The sequence below is a fragment of the Opisthocomus hoazin genome, chromosome 2 (assembly GCF_030867145.1).
Source record: "Opisthocomus hoazin isolate bOpiHoa1 chromosome 2, bOpiHoa1.hap1, whole genome shotgun sequence".
In the NCBI taxonomy this organism is placed as follows: Eukaryota; Metazoa; Chordata; class Aves; order Opisthocomiformes; family Opisthocomidae; genus Opisthocomus; species Opisthocomus hoazin.
In genome coordinates this window covers 46234549-46251394 of record NC_134415.1, presented here as the reverse complement: position 1 = coordinate 46251394, position 16846 = coordinate 46234549, and the positions used below count along the sequence as shown (strand labels likewise).

The 16846-nt window shown below is 49.8% G+C and overlaps 1 protein-coding gene across 2 annotated transcripts in view; it reads right to left on the bottom strand.

The window, feature by feature from the left end:
• Positions 1 to 16846, bottom strand: part of ANKEF1 (ankyrin repeat and EF-hand domain containing 1) — a 33409-nt gene that overhangs the window by 15009 nt on the left and 1554 nt on the right. Inside the window, exon 1 of one of the 2 annotated variants that reach the window (XM_075413484.1) lies at positions 4939 to 5011. The exons of the other annotated variant lie outside the window; for it this stretch is intronic. The gene's annotated coding sequence lies outside the window, so the exon portion shown is untranslated. Of the gene's footprint in view, positions 1 to 4938; positions 5012 to 16846 lie in introns of those variants that run through there. 2 annotated transcript variants of the gene reach the window in all.

The following is a 16846-nucleotide window of genomic DNA, read 5'->3' as shown; positions in this document are numbered from 1 at the left end:
TCATTTTAGTACTTCAAAGGGAAGAAAAAATCTCAAGTTACAGTGTCCTCTGCACTTGCTGAAACATAAAATTGATACTAGCATCGCCTCATCAGCACATGAGCACCTTCCTTTTTTTGATAGCTGATGCATGAACTTCCTGTTGGGCTGTGTACTAAATGAGTAAATTGCATTTCTCTGCAGCAAAACCCCTGAGGAAAAAAAGATGCAGACAGTGGGACACTGGCCTGGAAATATGTTACCCCAGGTGATGCAACACATGGTTCTTGAGGAGAGGAAAAGGGCAGTGTAGGAAACCAGCTTTGCATTTGCCTCAATTCTGAGGGTTGGTTTTTTTTTCAGGCTTTTTAGCTTCTTTTAGCTAGTCTCAGCACATGTGACTGGAGGGCCAAGCAAGAGTCAGACATTATAAGGACTATTTCTGAAGCGTGCGTAAGTGGATGGGAAGCTTCCCATCAGCTTCAGCAAGCCTTGGGTCAGCCTGTCCTCCAAAAACAGTGCGCTTACTGGACATGCAACAAAAAAATGTGGAGGAACAGGGTCCTGCTAGGGAGTACTTGGGTTTTGGGGGGGGCAGGTATTAGCAATATAGCCTGTCAATGGGACCACTCAGCAATCTGCCTGGCTACTGCTGGGTGCTTTGTGAAAGTCCAAGGAAAGGTGAGTTTTAAGAGAGAGATGCAGAAGGAAGCACAATTTCAACAGACTTTTTGAGGCAACACCCCCCCTTCTAGAAAGGAAGCCTGAGAGAAAACTGCAGGAAAAATAGAAAAAAATGAATGAAGGCTGGCTAATCATGTTAGGAATGGATAGAGTGCGGTAATATTTGTACCACAGGTACAACATGCCAGTTGTTGTTTCTACCATCTTTCATTTCTTTTGAAGTTCTATGTCCAGCCTATTTTTGGAGCACCAGAGACGGGTCAAGTTCACTGTTGACAGATTTGTGAGAACTGTCCCTCTTGTGTTTTCCCGCACTAAACAAGCTCCTTGGCACTCTCCCTGCGCTTCTGGCCATGCTGCCTAAAGACACCTGCAGCCCTGAGTCAAGCGCGGTGTGCAAAACAACCCCATGACACCATCTGATGCAGCTGACCCCAGCTGATCGCTCCTCCCTGTAACAGAGTTAAAATAGCGAGGTCTTTCAGGAGAGGAGTAAGGAAAAGGTAGGGAAGGGCCATACAATGCCTGGAGCTACTTAAAAGCTGCCTTTTCTAGTCTATGGAGCGTTGCAAAAATGTTGTAACATGTCCCTGTTTTGCTAGAAAAACTGTTTGTCATTGTAAAAGTTTTGACCAGCTCTACGCCGTGTTCTATTTGAATTCTTATTAGAAGCTGCTCATTTGCAGAAGCATTTAACTGGGCACTAAAATGCAAAGTCTTTCTCTTTCCAATGTAATCTGGCCAGAATAGGTCAGCTGCTCCCACACTTTGGGGGCTTTCTCTCGTTTAAAAATGGCATTGCTTAAATGCTAAATTATTTTCTGTGTAGGTCTTATACAACACTCATTCTGAACATATACAAAGTATATTCTTACATTGCACGATTAAATCATTAAGTAGCAATAACTTAAATCTATTGCTTGTGGCTTGTTCATCTCATCTCTACCATGTTGTGATTCTTGTGGTATATTGTCTTGTGAAAGGGAATAAATGCAGAGATTTTTTTTCTACTGACAGGGGTTACAACTGTAGCAGCACTCCAGTCCCAAAGTTTAGAGTTGAGAAATAAGGCTGCTTCTCGGTAATGCTCTGGTAGAAGTTAAAACTAGAGTCCCCTATGGAGTCTAGCTTTTAGAGCCTGAAACATTAGGAAGTAATTTCTGAGCAAAGCCTCAATACAGTAAGCTTTTTCTGACTTGTAAGCACAGGCAAAGAAGCGGTGTAAACTCTGCAGAGGCTGTGAGGAAGAGCAGCAAGAAGGTACTGCAGGGAAGGCTCTTGCAGTATTTACAGCACTGAAATTCAGCAAAATAAATGTTTTTTAAAATGCTTAGATAGAGCTGACAAGCTTAAATGTTCTTTCATACTTTTGTTCCATTTCCCACCATGCTGCAGCAGTAAGGAATTTGGGTTCATTTCCAAAAATGGGAGAATTTCTTCCCACTGTAATTCATTATTTGCACCTGGACCTTGCACAGTATTTTTTCAGGAACTCATTTAGGATCAAAACTTGCCTTTTCTTCTCTTCTTTCTCCCCCCTGAAGCTGTAAACACTGAAGAAACAACACTCTCCACGGAAATAGTTTAGCAATGCTACAGAACATGAGCAGCATGGCAGCTGATAAAAATCTGTTAGTAACATTTGATGAAGGCACAAATGGATATAATATTCAATGCATATGGATTTGGATTTATTTTATGGATTATCCTTGAGATCAGAACAGCGCTAGTGCTACATCTGGCACAAACATTACACTCAGTCTCTGAAGTACCAGCACCCAGAATCAGTGTGTCCCAGAATGCCATGTTTCCCAGCGGGTGAGACGACACACTTGCAAAACAAGTCTGAAACTACAGTGAAACAAGTACGTGATTAGGTATTACTTGCTCCCTACAACCCTTGCCCCATTCAGGACATGAGATTGACAGCACACCTTACACTTACTGCACGCTTTCCTTTTTTGCTCACAGGGTAATGTATTACTCTCCATTACAATTTTAGGCCCAGTTCAGCCTGATCAGTTTTTCCTAGTGCTTTTGAGATACTTATCATGACATTCTTCTAATACTTTACACACAGTAACAAAATTATTTCCGTAAACATAAGCAAAATTATTTTCATCAAAATGGTGAAGTATGTTGTTATCGCAATTCAACCACCAGAGAGATCCTACCACGTTTAAAGTCTTTGCTTCAAAGCATTAAGGACCAACAATTTAGATGAAAACAACCGTAACATTTTAACTGTAACAGTTAATATTTCTTTGCAGTATTTCTTGAAAGTGACTGGATCAAATTTTATTAGAAGTTTCTACAGTAACAGAATCAAAGTAAGACAAATGGTATATAAAACTCTACCCAGAGTCAGGTCAAGTTACAAGCAAGTGAAACAGGCTTCTATAATGAAAGTATAACTACAGCATCCTGCAAATTTTCATTAAGTAAATATTACCAACCATAAGTACTTCATAGAGTTTTTATCACTTAACGTCTAACAGATCTTTTAATGGAAAAGGAGGGATCAGTAACATGGCTTTGAGATAGTCATGCTCTGGGGAGGGCTTCACGAAGCTATAATCATAAATCCCAAGCTTGTAACATCCGCTTGGCAACAATTTTATCTGTTGACAAACACCAACAGAATCACTACCTTCATTCTGCCAGCTTGTATCATCATTTTGGCGGAGAGCATGAACTCCTTTCAAATTCAGATTCACCCTTTTCCTGGTACACCTAGTATTAAGGAAATCATTTTAATCAGATTCTTGTTTTCTCACAAAGCTTTCTGAGCTGCGATCGAATTACACTGATAGAGAGGTAAGGTCTGGTGGCCAGCGCTCTCACTCGCTGACTCTCTGTCAAAGCCTGGTGCCTGAAAGCACTTGTAACTCCTTTTTTAAAGTTTTCAACATTTTTCAATTTCAACATTTCAAGTTGGAAACATCCCTCTAATTATCGCTATTCACAAACCAGTAAACAAAACTTTCATGTGTTTTATCTTTAGTGAGAGAAAACAGCTTAGCACTTTCTAAATTTAATCTATTTGAATGCTGGCCATAGAGATAAGCATGAGCCCTACATGCTGGTATAAAAGAAACCAATATGGTAACAGTGCCACACTATATTTACAGCTTTCTACAAATAATTACACTGAATTTTTGGCTGTGACTAATGTTGAATAGGAGTGATGCAGCAAAATCCTCCTAAAATTGAATTCCAGTAAAACCAATGGCCTTTAAGGATGGGTTTTCTCTTCTGAGCCCTTCTTGGTGTTAACTCAGCCTTGGGCTGAGGCATAGCTTAGCACCAGGTGATGGTGGCTTCCCTGGCGCTTCCTGTCTCAACTGAGCAGATTTCAGTCTTGTGTTGCGATCTCAGCCCCAGTACAGCCCTCTGGGAAACTGGGACCAGTCCCGAGTGCTGTAAAGACAGTCTGAAGTCATGGCTGGACTAGATCAGAAGATGTGCGTTCTTCGGTCTCCAGTTCGCCTTGCAACTTTCAGTCCCTTAAGAATTCATCCAGACTGGATGTAATTGAGTCCAAGTGGCCAGCAGCAGGCAGCCTTCGGGGCCGGCCAGCACCTGGCAATCAGGTGTAGGAGCAACACGTGCTGGGGACAGGGGCTGCTAGGAGGTTGCTCCTCAGCCGGGAGGAGAGCTCGGGCTCCCTGCAAGCCCCTGGGCTGCTAGGCGGTTGGTGATGAGGTGCCGCTGCACCCAGGAGCAAGCAGCAGGGTGTGCAACCGCTTGCACTGAGCCTGAAGCGCCGAGGGCCCCACGACGGCCAGGTAAGGGATAAAGTTGGTGATGGGTCCCGCTCCTTGGGCTGCAACTCAGAGGAACTGGTGGGCTGCAGGGGAGACTGGCTCTAACAGGAGAGGAACTGCTGGAAAGGGAATACGTTGCAGGGCTGGCGCTGACCCCCACTGTACCCTTCAGTGGTCAGGACTTGTCTGATGATGCAGCAGGACAAACTGAGGTAACTCCCAGCCCGCCGCCCGCCTCTGAGAGGCGCCAGGCGGAGGCGGGTGCCGATGCCTAGCGCGGAGCGTTTCTTCCAGCCACCTGAAGCAGGCGGCGCCCTGCGCTTGAGCTCCTCACGACCCGCCGGCCCCGCCCCGACCGCTCAGCGGCAGCTGGGGAAGCACCTCCCCACCCGGCCTCCCTCACGCCACCGGGCCCGCTGCCGGCGGCCTGCTGCTGCCCGGCCTCGCCGCCGACCGGGCGCGGGCCCGCCAGGCCGCAGCCCCGGCGCGCCGCTCACCGGGCACTCACCTGAAGAGCCGCGGGCCCCCTCCGCCTCAGCGCCGTCTGCCCCGCCGGCCGGAGCCGCGCCCTCAATGTTTGCCCGTCGTCTACCTGGCAACGGCGGCGGGCGGTTGGGCGGGGGGGCCGCCCTCTGCGGGGCTTCCCTCCGCCTCCGAACGGCGGGGTGAGGCCGCCGGTGCGCGGGAGGAGGGTGGTGGTGAGCGGCGGCGGGGCGGGGGGAGAGAACGGCCGCCGGGCTTGGCACGGCGGTCCCCTGCGCGGCGGCAGGAGCCCGGCCCCTGCCGAGGGTCGCCGGGCTGGGTGCGCCAGCTTCACCTCGTCGCCTCTTGCCTGCGTGAGGGGAGCAGTGCCCGGTGTCCGCACCTTCCGTGGGGCCGCAGGGAAGGAGCGGGAGGGGTGTCACGGCCTTTCGCAGGTGCTTACTGCTGGCTTGCTTTCTTGCCAGCCCTCCATTCCCTCCCATGGAAAGCAGTACAGTGTAGTTGTTTCACCCCTAAATTTTACCAGAATCATTGGCCGCAAAAAGGGAATTACAAGATCTGTGTGTAACCCAACCTCGTAGCCATCCTCAGAGCGTTTGTGCAGCAGTGTGGTATGTATCAGGCCTGTTAGACTTGAACTGAAACATAATTGTTCATAGACCTGACTGGAAGGAGCAGCCTACTAATTAACAGGAGAGAAACGACAGTGCCAGCAAATGGGGGAAAACGCTCAAAATTGTCTATGTGAGTTGAAGCACAAGTCGTGCTTCAAGGCAAGCACCACTAACACGGGGACGTCCCAAGCTCTCTGGGCTGCTTTTCCGTCCATTTCCCCCAGGGTCTAATTTCACCCTCCGAGTGCCGCCAGCCAGCCAGCCCGCCCCTGGTGCTCCTGTTGGGCTCCATGGTTTCCTCTGGGACAATGGCAGAGAGGCTGGCTGCCGCAGGGAGACTGTTTGTCCTTGTCCCAAGGCCGGCTGTTGAATTATTTGCAAAACACCTCTAGCATTAGGAAGCTCAAGGGTGAAGTCGTTTTTTGACATGAAATCTCTTCTGCCAGCGAAGTGGTGACGTGCAGCTGGATGCAAGGAAAGGCAGGTGATGCAAGGCATGGGACTGTGTGGTGAGTCCCAACAACAGATAACATCATTTTAACATAAAGCATTTCATTATTTCTCCCGCAAGGAGTGTCATTTGTACAGTAGCTATTTTGTGCTAGCAATTTGTAGTGTGAGTTGGCTGGATTATTAGTCTTGCAGTCTTTTGCCTTGGTGGATTACTTTCCTCTTTGGAAAATATATCATTCAGGCCCTTCTCGTCTTTCTTCCTGGTCCTACTAAATAGGTGCTGCAGACATGGCACAGCAGATGTTTCCCTGCCTGTTCTGTGTAATATTGAAGATTTTTTGCTATTGCCACCAACAAGGAGACTGTCCTGGGTTTGGCCAGGACAGGGTTAATTTTCACCGGACTCCAGGAAGGGGCACAGCTGGGGGGTGGGGGCTGCCCCCACCTGGCCAAACAGAGCCCGGTATTCCATACCCTGTGCCGTCACGCTGGGTTCCAGTGGGGGGGGGGGGGGGGGGGCGGCACCGGTCCTGTCCGGGAGAGCGGGTCTGTTGTGCGAGTTTGTGTCGTATTTTCTCCTGGTCTGTATCGTTGTTGTTACTGTTCCCTTTGTCTGCTGTTCTGTTAAACTGCCCTTATCCCGACCCACCAGTTTTCTGCCTGTTTCTTTCCATTCTCCTCCGCACCGCGGCGGGGGGAGGGGCGGCCACGTGGTGCTTTTGTTGCCGGCGGCAGCCGAAACCAAAACATTTAAATTGGTGCCCAGGCGTGGGGCGGGGATAACAGCAAGGCTGAGCAGCGGGTGTTAAAACTGCTTTCATAGATTTTTGTTATAATTTGTTGTAAGTATTTACTGTGTTAGTTAAACAGTCGCCGGTAAAAATGTTTCTGTCTTTGATCAGATGGCTGTGGTTTTTGAATCCGTACTTGTTGTACTTATTCCCTGTGGTGCTGTTCATCATCGCTGGGAAAAAGATCAGGATGATAATTTTGCTCTACTGTACGATATCGACTTACGACATGATAACATCACTGTGCATGAAATTAGGCTTGTATTTGCATGCGGCACTGTGGTCATTTCCGTACCTCGGATCCTATGTCTTAGAATTTGTGAATAATCAAACCCAATCTGTGTGGAAAACCGAAGGGGATACCTCCCCCCACTCTTTTGCCCCCCCTCTCTCCCTCAAGCTGGTTCTAATGGCTTTTGAGAATTTCGAGTACCCGTGGGATGCTCAGGCCAGCACTCTCCTATTGTCCTGCCCCCTGAATGGGTTTTGGGTCTTGTTTAGGGTTAAACAAGTCATTAAGAACATCCTGCAGAGACCTGCCCCGGGGCTGGATAGTTGTGAGTGGCTGGGTGTGTGGGACAGCATGGGCAGGTGTCTAGAGCAATGGGCACCCGCGGTGTGTTTTAAACTCACCCCTGAACAAATACAGAATCCGGACAATCTGGTAAAATATCTGCAAAAAGTGTGCTGCCACCCTGGGAACTCCAGAGAGACACAAATCACCACAACGTGCTGGGGTCTGGCCCATGCCTACCGAGCCCTGTTCAACCTGATTCAGTGCCCTAAAGGGGAAAGGGGGGGAAACGAAGCGGCAGGCGCTGCGACTGGCGCTGCCCCGCCAGCTGGCCCTGCAGCCCCTCCAGCCCAGCAGGCAGTCACAGCCCCCCCAACCGGCACCGCCGCTGCCACAGCTGCAGGGTCTGCCTCGGTTTCCCCAGCGGGCACAGCAGCTGCTCCAGCCCCAGCTCCAGCTGCAGGCATTGCGGCTGAGCCCAATGACCAACCTGTGCCAGTAGCAGACGCCCCTGTAAAACTAAAGAAAGACGCAAAGAGAGCAGATCGCTCCGGGAGGGATGACAATGAGCCAGGGTCATCGCGGGAGGTAGAGACAGAGATCATCACCCGGTCCCTGTCCCTGGGTGAGCTGCAAGACATGCGGAAAGATTTCAGCCGCCACCCAGGTGAGCTCATTGTCACCTGGCTGCTGCGGTGCTGGGATAAGGGGGCCAGCAGCTTGGAATTAGAGGGCAAGGAAGCCAAGCAGCTGGGATCCCTGGCCAGGGATGGGGGCATTGACAAGGCCATTGGGAAGAAGGACCAAGTCCTCAGCCTCTGGAGGAGACTTCTGTCAGGCGTGAGGGAGAGGTACCCCTTCAGTGACGATTTTGTATGTTACCCTGACAAGTGGACCAATATGGAAAGGGGTATTCAGTACTTGAGGGAATTAGCTGTGCGGGAGCTGGTTTATAATGAACCAGACGATGACCAGTTACCCACAGACCCAGATGAAGTCCAGTGCACAGCATCTATGTGGAGGAAGTTTGTGCGGAGCGCACCCTCCTCATATGCCAACTCTCTGGCAGTAGTAAACTGCAAAGGTAAAGAGGCACCAGCAGTGGATGAGGTGGCTGTCAGACTCCGGCAATATGAAGAAAGCCTCTCTTCCTCCCTTGTCTCAGCTGTGAATAAATTGTCCCGGCAGTTCCAGCAATTCAAAGAGGATATGTCCTACTCCCCACCTGTGCGGGCCCGCATCTCAGCTATTAGGGGCAAGCGTTTCTCTGCTCAGGAGAGGGAATACAGAGGCTACACACCACGGGGCACCCTGTGGTTTTACCTGCGTGACCACGGAGAGGACATGAGGAAGTGGGATGGAAAACCTACCTCGAGTCTAGAGGCACGAGTGTGTGAGTTGCGAGGTAAAACAATTACAAAAGGGGATTCTGTTAGGAAAAATGCCGCTCCAGTTTCCAGCAGCCAGCTCTCCAGACCAGGTAGACAGTTTGATTTTGATTCTGATCCTCTGGAGGCGACCTCCACGTCATTTTTACAGCAGCTGAGCAGCAAATTCTCTGACCAGGATTAGAGGGGCCCTACCTCCAGCCAGGTGGAGGAAAGGGACAACCGTGTTTATTGGACGGTGTGGATTCCGTGGCCTGGCACGTCAGATCCACAAGAGTATAAAGCTCTAGTGGACACTGGTGCACAGTGTACCTCAATGCCATCAGAGTTCAAAGGGTCAGAGTCCATTTGCATTTCGGGAGTGACAGGGGGGTCCCAAGAGCCAAGTTTACCCAGGGAACTACAGGCCGGTCAGCCTCACCTCCATCCCGGGAAAGGTGATGGAGCAGCTTATCCTGGAGGCCATCATCAAGCAAGTGGAAGAAAAGAAGGTTATCAGGAGTAGTCAGCATGGATTCACTGAGGAGAAATCATACCTTACCAATCTAATAGCTTTCTACGATGACATGACTGGCTGGGTAGACGAAGGGAGAGCCGTGGATGTTGTCTGCCTCGACTTCAGCAAGGCTTTCGACACAGTCTCCCATGATATTCTCCTAGGGAAGCTGAGGAAGTGTGGGCTGGATGAGTGGTCGGTGAAGTGGATACAGAACTGGCTGAATGGCAGAACTCAGAGGGTTGTCATCAGCGGCGCTGAGTCTAGTTGGAGGCTGGTGACAAGTGGTGTCCCCCAGGGGTCAGTACTGGGCCCAGTCTTGTTTAACTTCTTCATCAACGACCTGGATGAAGAGTTAGAGTGTACCCTCAGCAAGTTTGCTGATGACACCAAACTGGGAGGTGTGGTAGACACACCGGAAGGCTGTGCTGCCATTCAGCATGACCTGGACAGGCTGGAGAGTTGGGCAGAGAGGAACCTGATGAGGTTCAACAAAGGCAAATGCAGGGTCCTGCACCTGGGGAGGAACAACCTCATGCACCAGTACAGGCTTGGGGTGGAGCTGCTGGAGAGCAGCTCTGAGGAGAGGGACCTGGGTGTCCTGGTGGACGACAGGTTAACCATGAGCCAGCAGTGTGCCCTGGCTGCCAAGAAAGCCAATGGGATCCTGGGGTGCATCAAGAAGAGTGTGGCCAGCAGGACGAGGGAGGTTCTCCTTCCCCTCTACACTGCCCTGGTGAGGCCTCATCTGGAGTACTGTGTCCAGTTCTGGGCTCCCCAGTTCAAGAAAGATGAAATGCTACTGGAGAGAGTCCAGTGCAGGGCTACAAGGATGATGAGGGGACTGGAACATCTCCCCTACGAGGAGAGGCTGAGGGAGCTGGGCTTGTTCAGCCCGAAGAAGAGAAGGCTGCGAGGGGACCTAATAAATGCTTATAAATATCTGAAGGGTGGGTGTCAGGAGGATGGGGCCAAGCTCTTTTCAGTGGTGCCCAGTGACAGGACAAGGGGCAATGGGCACAAACTGAGGCACAGGAAGTTCCGTCTGAACATGAGGAAGAACTTCTTCCCTCTGAGGGTAACGGAGCACTGGAACAGGCTGCCCAGGGAGGTTGTGGAGTCTCCTTCTCTAGAGATATTCAAGACCCGCCTGGACGCAGTCCTGTGCAGCCTGCTCTAGGTGACCCTGCTTGGGCAGGAGGGTTGGAATAGATGACCCACAGAGGTCCCTTCCAACCCCTACTATTCTGTGATTCTGTGATTCTGTGAAGAGCTGAGTGTACTGGAGGCTGAAGTGAGCCTCACTGGGCAGGAGTGGCAGAAGCACCCCATTGTAACTGGCCCCGAGGCTCCGTGCATCCTTGGTATAGACTATCTTAGGAGAGGGTATTTCAAGGACCCAAAGGGGTATCGGTGGGCTTTTGGCATAGCTGCTGTGGAGATGGAAGAAATTAAACAGCTGTCTGTTTTGCCTGGTTTCTCGGAGGATCCTTCCGTTGTGGGGTTGCTGAGGGTTGAAGAACAACAGGTGCCAATCACGACCACAACGGTCCACCGGCGACAATATCGTACCAACCGAGACTCCCTTATCCCCATTCATCAGCTGATCCTCCAGCTGGAGAGTCAAGGAGTGATCACCAAAACTCGCTCACCCTTTAATAGTCCCATATGGCCAGTGAGAAAATCTGCTGGAGAGTGGAGACTGACAGTAGACTACCGTGGCCTGAATGAAGTCACACCACCACTGAGTGCTGCCGTGCCAGACATGTTAGAACTTCAATATCAGCTGGAGTCCAAGGCAGCCAAGTGGTATGCGACAATTGACATCGCTAATGCATTCTTCTCCATCCCTTTGGCAGCAGAGTGCAGGCCACAGTTTGCTTTCACCTGGAGGGGCACCCAGTACACCTGGAATCGACTGCCCCAGGGGTGGAAACACAGTCCCACCATTTGCCATGGACTAATCCAGACTGCACTGGAAAAGGGTGAAGCTCCAGAACATCTGCAGTACATCGACGACATCATTGTATGGGGTGACACAGCGGAGGAGGTTTTTGAGAAAGGGGAGAAAATAGTTCAGATCCTTCTGAAAGCCGGTTTCGCCATTAAGCGAAGTAAAGCCAAGGGACCTGCGCAAGAGATCCAGTTTTTGGGAATAAAATGGCAGGATGGGCGCCATCAAATCCCAATGGATGTCATCAACAAAATAGCAGCTATGTGTCCACCAACCAGCAAAAAGGAAGCACAGGCCTTCCTGCGTGTTATGGGTTTTTGGAGGATGCACATCCCAAATTACAGCCAGATTGTAAGTCCTCTGTACCACGTGACTCGGAAGAAGAATGATTTTGAATGGGGCCCAGAGCAGCGACAGGCATTTGAACAGATTAAACGGGAGATAGTTCATGCCGTAGCCCTTGGTCCAGTCCGGTCAGGGCAAGATGTTAAAAACATGCTCTACACCGCAGCTGGGAAGAATGGCCCAACCTCGAGTCTCTGGCAGAAAGCACCAGGGGAGACTCGAGGTCGACCCCTGGGGTTCTGGAGCTGGGGATACAAAGGATCCGAGGCCCGCTATACTCCCACTGAAAAAGAGATTCTGGCAGCATATGAAGGCGTTCGAGCTGCTTCAGAAGTGGTCGGCACTGAAGCACAGCTCCTCCTAGCACCACGATTGCCCGTCCTGGGCTGGATGTTCAAAGAGAGGGTCCCCTCTACGCATCATGCCACCGATGCTACGTGGAGTAAGTGGGTCGCGCTGATCACCCAGCGCGCCTGAATGGGAAACCCCAGTCACCCAGGAATTCTGGAGGTAATCATGGACTGGCCAGAAGGCAAAGATTTTGGAGCATTGCCAGAGGAGGAGGTGACACGTGCTGAAGAGGCCCCACTGTATAACCAGCTGCCAGAAGATGAGAAACAGTATGCCCTGTTCACGGATGGGTCCTGTCGCATTGTGGGGAAGCAGTGGAGGTGGAAGGCTGCTGTATGGAGCCCTACACGACAAGTCGCAGAAACTGCCGAGGGAGAAGGTGAGTCCAGCCAGTTTGCAGAGGTGAAAGCCATCCAGCTGGCTTTAGACATTGCCAGTCGAGAGAAGTGGCCAGTGCTCTGTCTTTACACCGACTCCTGGATGGTGGCCAATGCCTTGTGGGGGTGGCTGCAGCAATGGAAGAAGAACAACTGGCAGTGCAGAGGCAAACCTATCTGGGCTGCCCCATTGTGGCAAGATATTGCTGCCCGTCTGGAGCAGTTGGCTGTAAAAGTCCGTCACGTGGACGCCCACGTCCCTAGGAGTCGGGCCACTGAGGAACATCAAAACAACCACCAGGTAGATCAAGCTGCTAAGATTGAAGTGGCTCAGGTGGATCTGGACTGGCAACATAAGGGTGAACTGTTTATAGCTCGGTGGGCCCATGACACCTCGGGCCACCAAGGAAGAGATGTGACATACCGATGGGCTCATGACCAAGGGGTGCACTTGACCGTGGACACCATCGCACAGGTTATCCATGAATGTGAGACATGTGCTGCAATCAAGCAAGCCAAGCGGGTAAAGCCTCAGTGGTCTGGAGGACGATGGTTAAAATATAAATATGGGGAGGCTTGGCAGATTGACTACATCACACTGCCACAAACCCGCCAAGGCAAGCGTTATGTGCTCACAATGGTGGAGGCCACCACCGGATGGCTGGAAACCTACCCTGTGCCCCATGCCACTGCCCGGAATACCATCCTGGGCCTGGAAAAACAAGTCCTGTGGCGACATGGCACTCCCGAAAGAATTGAGTCGGACAACGGGACTCATTTTCGTAACAGCCTCATAGACACCTGGGCCAAAGAACACAATATTGAGTGGGTGTATCACATCCCCTACCATGCACCAGCCTCTGGAAAGATCGAGCGGTACAATGGGCTGCTAAAAACCACTTTGAGAGCAATGGGGGGTGGGACTTTCAAAAACTGGGATACTCATTTAGCAAAGGCCACCTGGTTGGTTAACACCAGAGGGTCCACCAACCGGGCTGGTCCTGCCCTGTCAAAACCTCAGCGCCCCGTAGAAGGAGATAAAGTCCCTGTAGTGCACATGCGGAACATGTTAGGGAAGACGGTTTGGGTTAGTCCTGCCTCGGGCAAAGGCAAGCCCGTCCGCGGGATTGCTTTTGCTCAAGGACCTGGGTGTACCTGGTGGGTAATGCGGAAGGATGGGGAGGTCCGATGTGTACCTCATGGGGATTTGATTTTGGGGGAGAATAGTCCATAAATAAATTGTATAAAGTTAATTGTTAAATAACCCTGTCACTGTCTGTTATCACTGTTATAATTGTTATATTTTGTACCAGTAGTAGCATAGTAAGAATTCTCCAGATTAAAGAAGGATGGACTTTTTCGATGAAAACCTAGCAGAGCACAGCAATGATGGAACTGGACCTGGTTTTTCAACAACTGGCATCCAGCAACTTCATCAAGATCAACATCTCCTGCAGACTGTGGGCCCGGGCCGCACCAGATACATCAGCCGTGAGCTCCGGATGCAGCAAGTGACCGCCCATCACCACACATCACCTCTCCTGCCACGGAAGACCATTACGACAGATGGAGCCTGAAGTCATGGATTAAATGAACTCAATGGACACTTTAGAGTGATGATCCATAGACTAAGGGAATGATATCTGGAGACAGGAGAAGTGGTGGTGATCAACTGGACAATGGGGGACCTGGGCATGACGTAGATGGTATGGGATAAGGGGTGGATAATGTCCTGGGTTTGGCCAGGACAGGGTTAATTTTCACCAGACTCCAGGAAGGAGCACAGCCGGGGGGTGGGGGCTGACCCCACCTGGCCAAACAGAGCCCGGTATTCCATACCCTGTGCCGTCACACTGGGTTCCGGTGGGGGGGGGGCAGCGCAGCAGGGACTCACTCGCGGCTGGGAAGCGCACGGTGCTGGTCCTGTCCGGGAGAGCGGGTCTGTTGTGCGAGTTTGTGTCGTATTTTCTCCTGATCTGTATCGTTGTTGTTACTGTTCCCTTTGTCTGCTGTTCTGTTAAACTGCCCTTATCCCGACCCACCAGTTTCTGCCTGTTTCTTTCCATTCTCCTCCGCACTGCGGCGGGGGGAGGGGCGGCCGTGTGGCGCTTTTGTTGCCGGCGGCAGCCGAAACCAAAACAGAGACACCTATGTCTTGGCCTAAGGCCCAGGTGAATTCTCCTTTTTTCACTTTATAGCATAGCACACATTAAATGTACATTAGAAACGCTAGCACCTGTGTTCTGGAATTTAGTCCAGTACAAAAATAACTGAAGATGCTGTCTGAACACCTGCATGACTTGACTCTGGAAATTGTGGAAACTCTGGAATCAGACCATAACAAGTGTAGGTACTTGGTATTTCACTTCAAGTGTGGATATGTGTATAAGTATTTGGGGGGGGATATTTAGATCTTTATGCTTGATTTATTTTCTCACAGTGATCATCTTTCCGGCAGCTTTTTGAAAGTGCTAATAAAGATTCATGATTTAAGAAGCAAAACATCTTTTTTTCAACAGCTGAACGTCATACTGGATGTTTCAAAGCACTGTGGCTTCAAGAGCAGAGCATCTCTGCCTTGCTGGCTGCTGCTCTGGTATTAGGGTACTGCAGCAATTCCAAAATAAATAGGATCAAAATCCTATTAGAGAAACTTACAGTATTCCCTGTCTTTAGAGATAAATAAAACTCACCAGAGGAAATAATTCGAAGGTCTGAAGCCTCAAATCATTGGGCTCTTTTTGGCTGACAGCTCAATTTTGGAGGAGCACCAAGGTAATGCAGGAATACAAATGGGATGGCGGTGATAAAAATGTAAGCGACTGCACTAAGCAAAGAAAGGTGTGAACTGCCCAGAGCTTTGAACATACCCTTAAACTGTCAGCAGGGCTTACAAAAGATGAGTAGTGATAAAAGCTAATGTGTTCTGCCAAGAAGTTCTCTGTTGAATGCAATGAGATGACTGCTATATGGAAAAACAATCCCAGGAAAGCGTCTGTAGCAGGTTAGCTGGGTATTGGGAGAGGAGCATTCCAGATGTAAGAGCAGTGTCAATAGACACTTTTTTTTCTCTTTTATTTTTGTCACTGAAGTTTTTCCTAAAACACTGTAACTGTTGCTTATTTTTTATGTAAATGCCGGCTTCTTGTATGGATCTGCGCTTTAACTTGACTTGAGGTGAAGGTGATTTCAGGGTTACTGGCTAAGAGGAAGGCACTCCTCACCCTACGATGTGGCAAAGTAACAAAAGGGATGGTGGGGCAGGCCAGCAATTGCGCACTTCCCAGCGTGTGCTCCCCAAGTACCGTGTGGGTCAGGGTGAGGGCTGGGATCCCCAGAGGCGGGTGAGCTTTCCAGTGACACATAGGTGGGCAGGAGTTCAGCTGAAGAGCCGACAGCTCTGGGGGTCCTTGGAGTTTGTCACTGACTTGGTTAGCAATGTTTGTTCCCTAAAAGCTTCTGTTACTAGTCCTACAACTTCTGCACCCTGTGAGACGTGTGGAGGAGGGAGTGCTGCACCCTTTTCATCACCATTTCTTATGAGGGTCTCTTTCCTATTAAGCCCTGGGACTCTGAAATCATTCCTGCTACTTTTTCTTACACATACTTTGTCTAACGCTGTGCCTTGGAACACATAGAAGCTCCTGTGGGAGGATTCCAGATGACTTTCAGTGGGAGGCATCAGGCCTGGTAATGACTGAAGCTCTGACTCTCTCTTGATTAGTTCTTTATACGCAGATCATAATATTAAAAAGCTGAGGGGGAAGACAAAAGATAGTAATTTTGGAGCTGTTTTTCAGTTAGCTTCCATGCTGGCAGGTTAGACAGCAATGAAAATACAAACTGCCTTCATTTGTCCCATCTGTTCTCATCCGTCCTGTAATTGTACCCCCTGTGAGATACTACACACTGTGAGTTCTTAGTTTTCAAGACAAAGGAATAAATGTTCTGGAGTGTTGTTCATCTTATGTTACATGAGGCTACTGAAATATTGATCACATGCTTCGCCACACAAACAGCAAATAAAGGAGGAATTTTCAGTTGAAAGTTATTTCATGTCGTCAGTATCTAGGAGGCAGCTCTTCTGGTGGTGCTGGCTCTCAGCAACGTCTTACTGCAGGAGCTTTAAGAAATGCAAATAGAAGGGAGACCACGTAACAGAAAGTGACATTGTCTCTGAGGCAGAGAGAAGCACATGTACCCTGGCCCTGATGGAGAAACATCTGGGTTTCAAAGATGCTTGCTGACTTCAGTGCTACTTAGTGTAAGGAAGGGTAATCTGCACAAAGAACAGCTAAGAGCATGAAAGCAACTCTCCCAAAGCAATGTAAGGCTGCTGAAATCCCTGAGGTCAAGCAGGGGGAATTCCTATACGAGAAAACAGTTGGAATAAGCCTTGTTCCTATTCCCTTGCTTGGCCTTGCTCTGTTGTGGTTTAATGAGGAGAGTGGATGATAATCATCTGATAATCTTGCTGTTGATGGGCAGGGCAACAGGTGGCAGCCCTGGCTTCTCCTCTTACCAATGCCAGCTCCAGGGATGGGTCCAGCATTTGGAAAGAGAAGTAAGATGTTCCACAATCTACAAAAAGGTGCAGTAAGATGGGCTGTTCCACTGCTGAGTGTATCAGGAGAGGAGCTGGAATAGTCA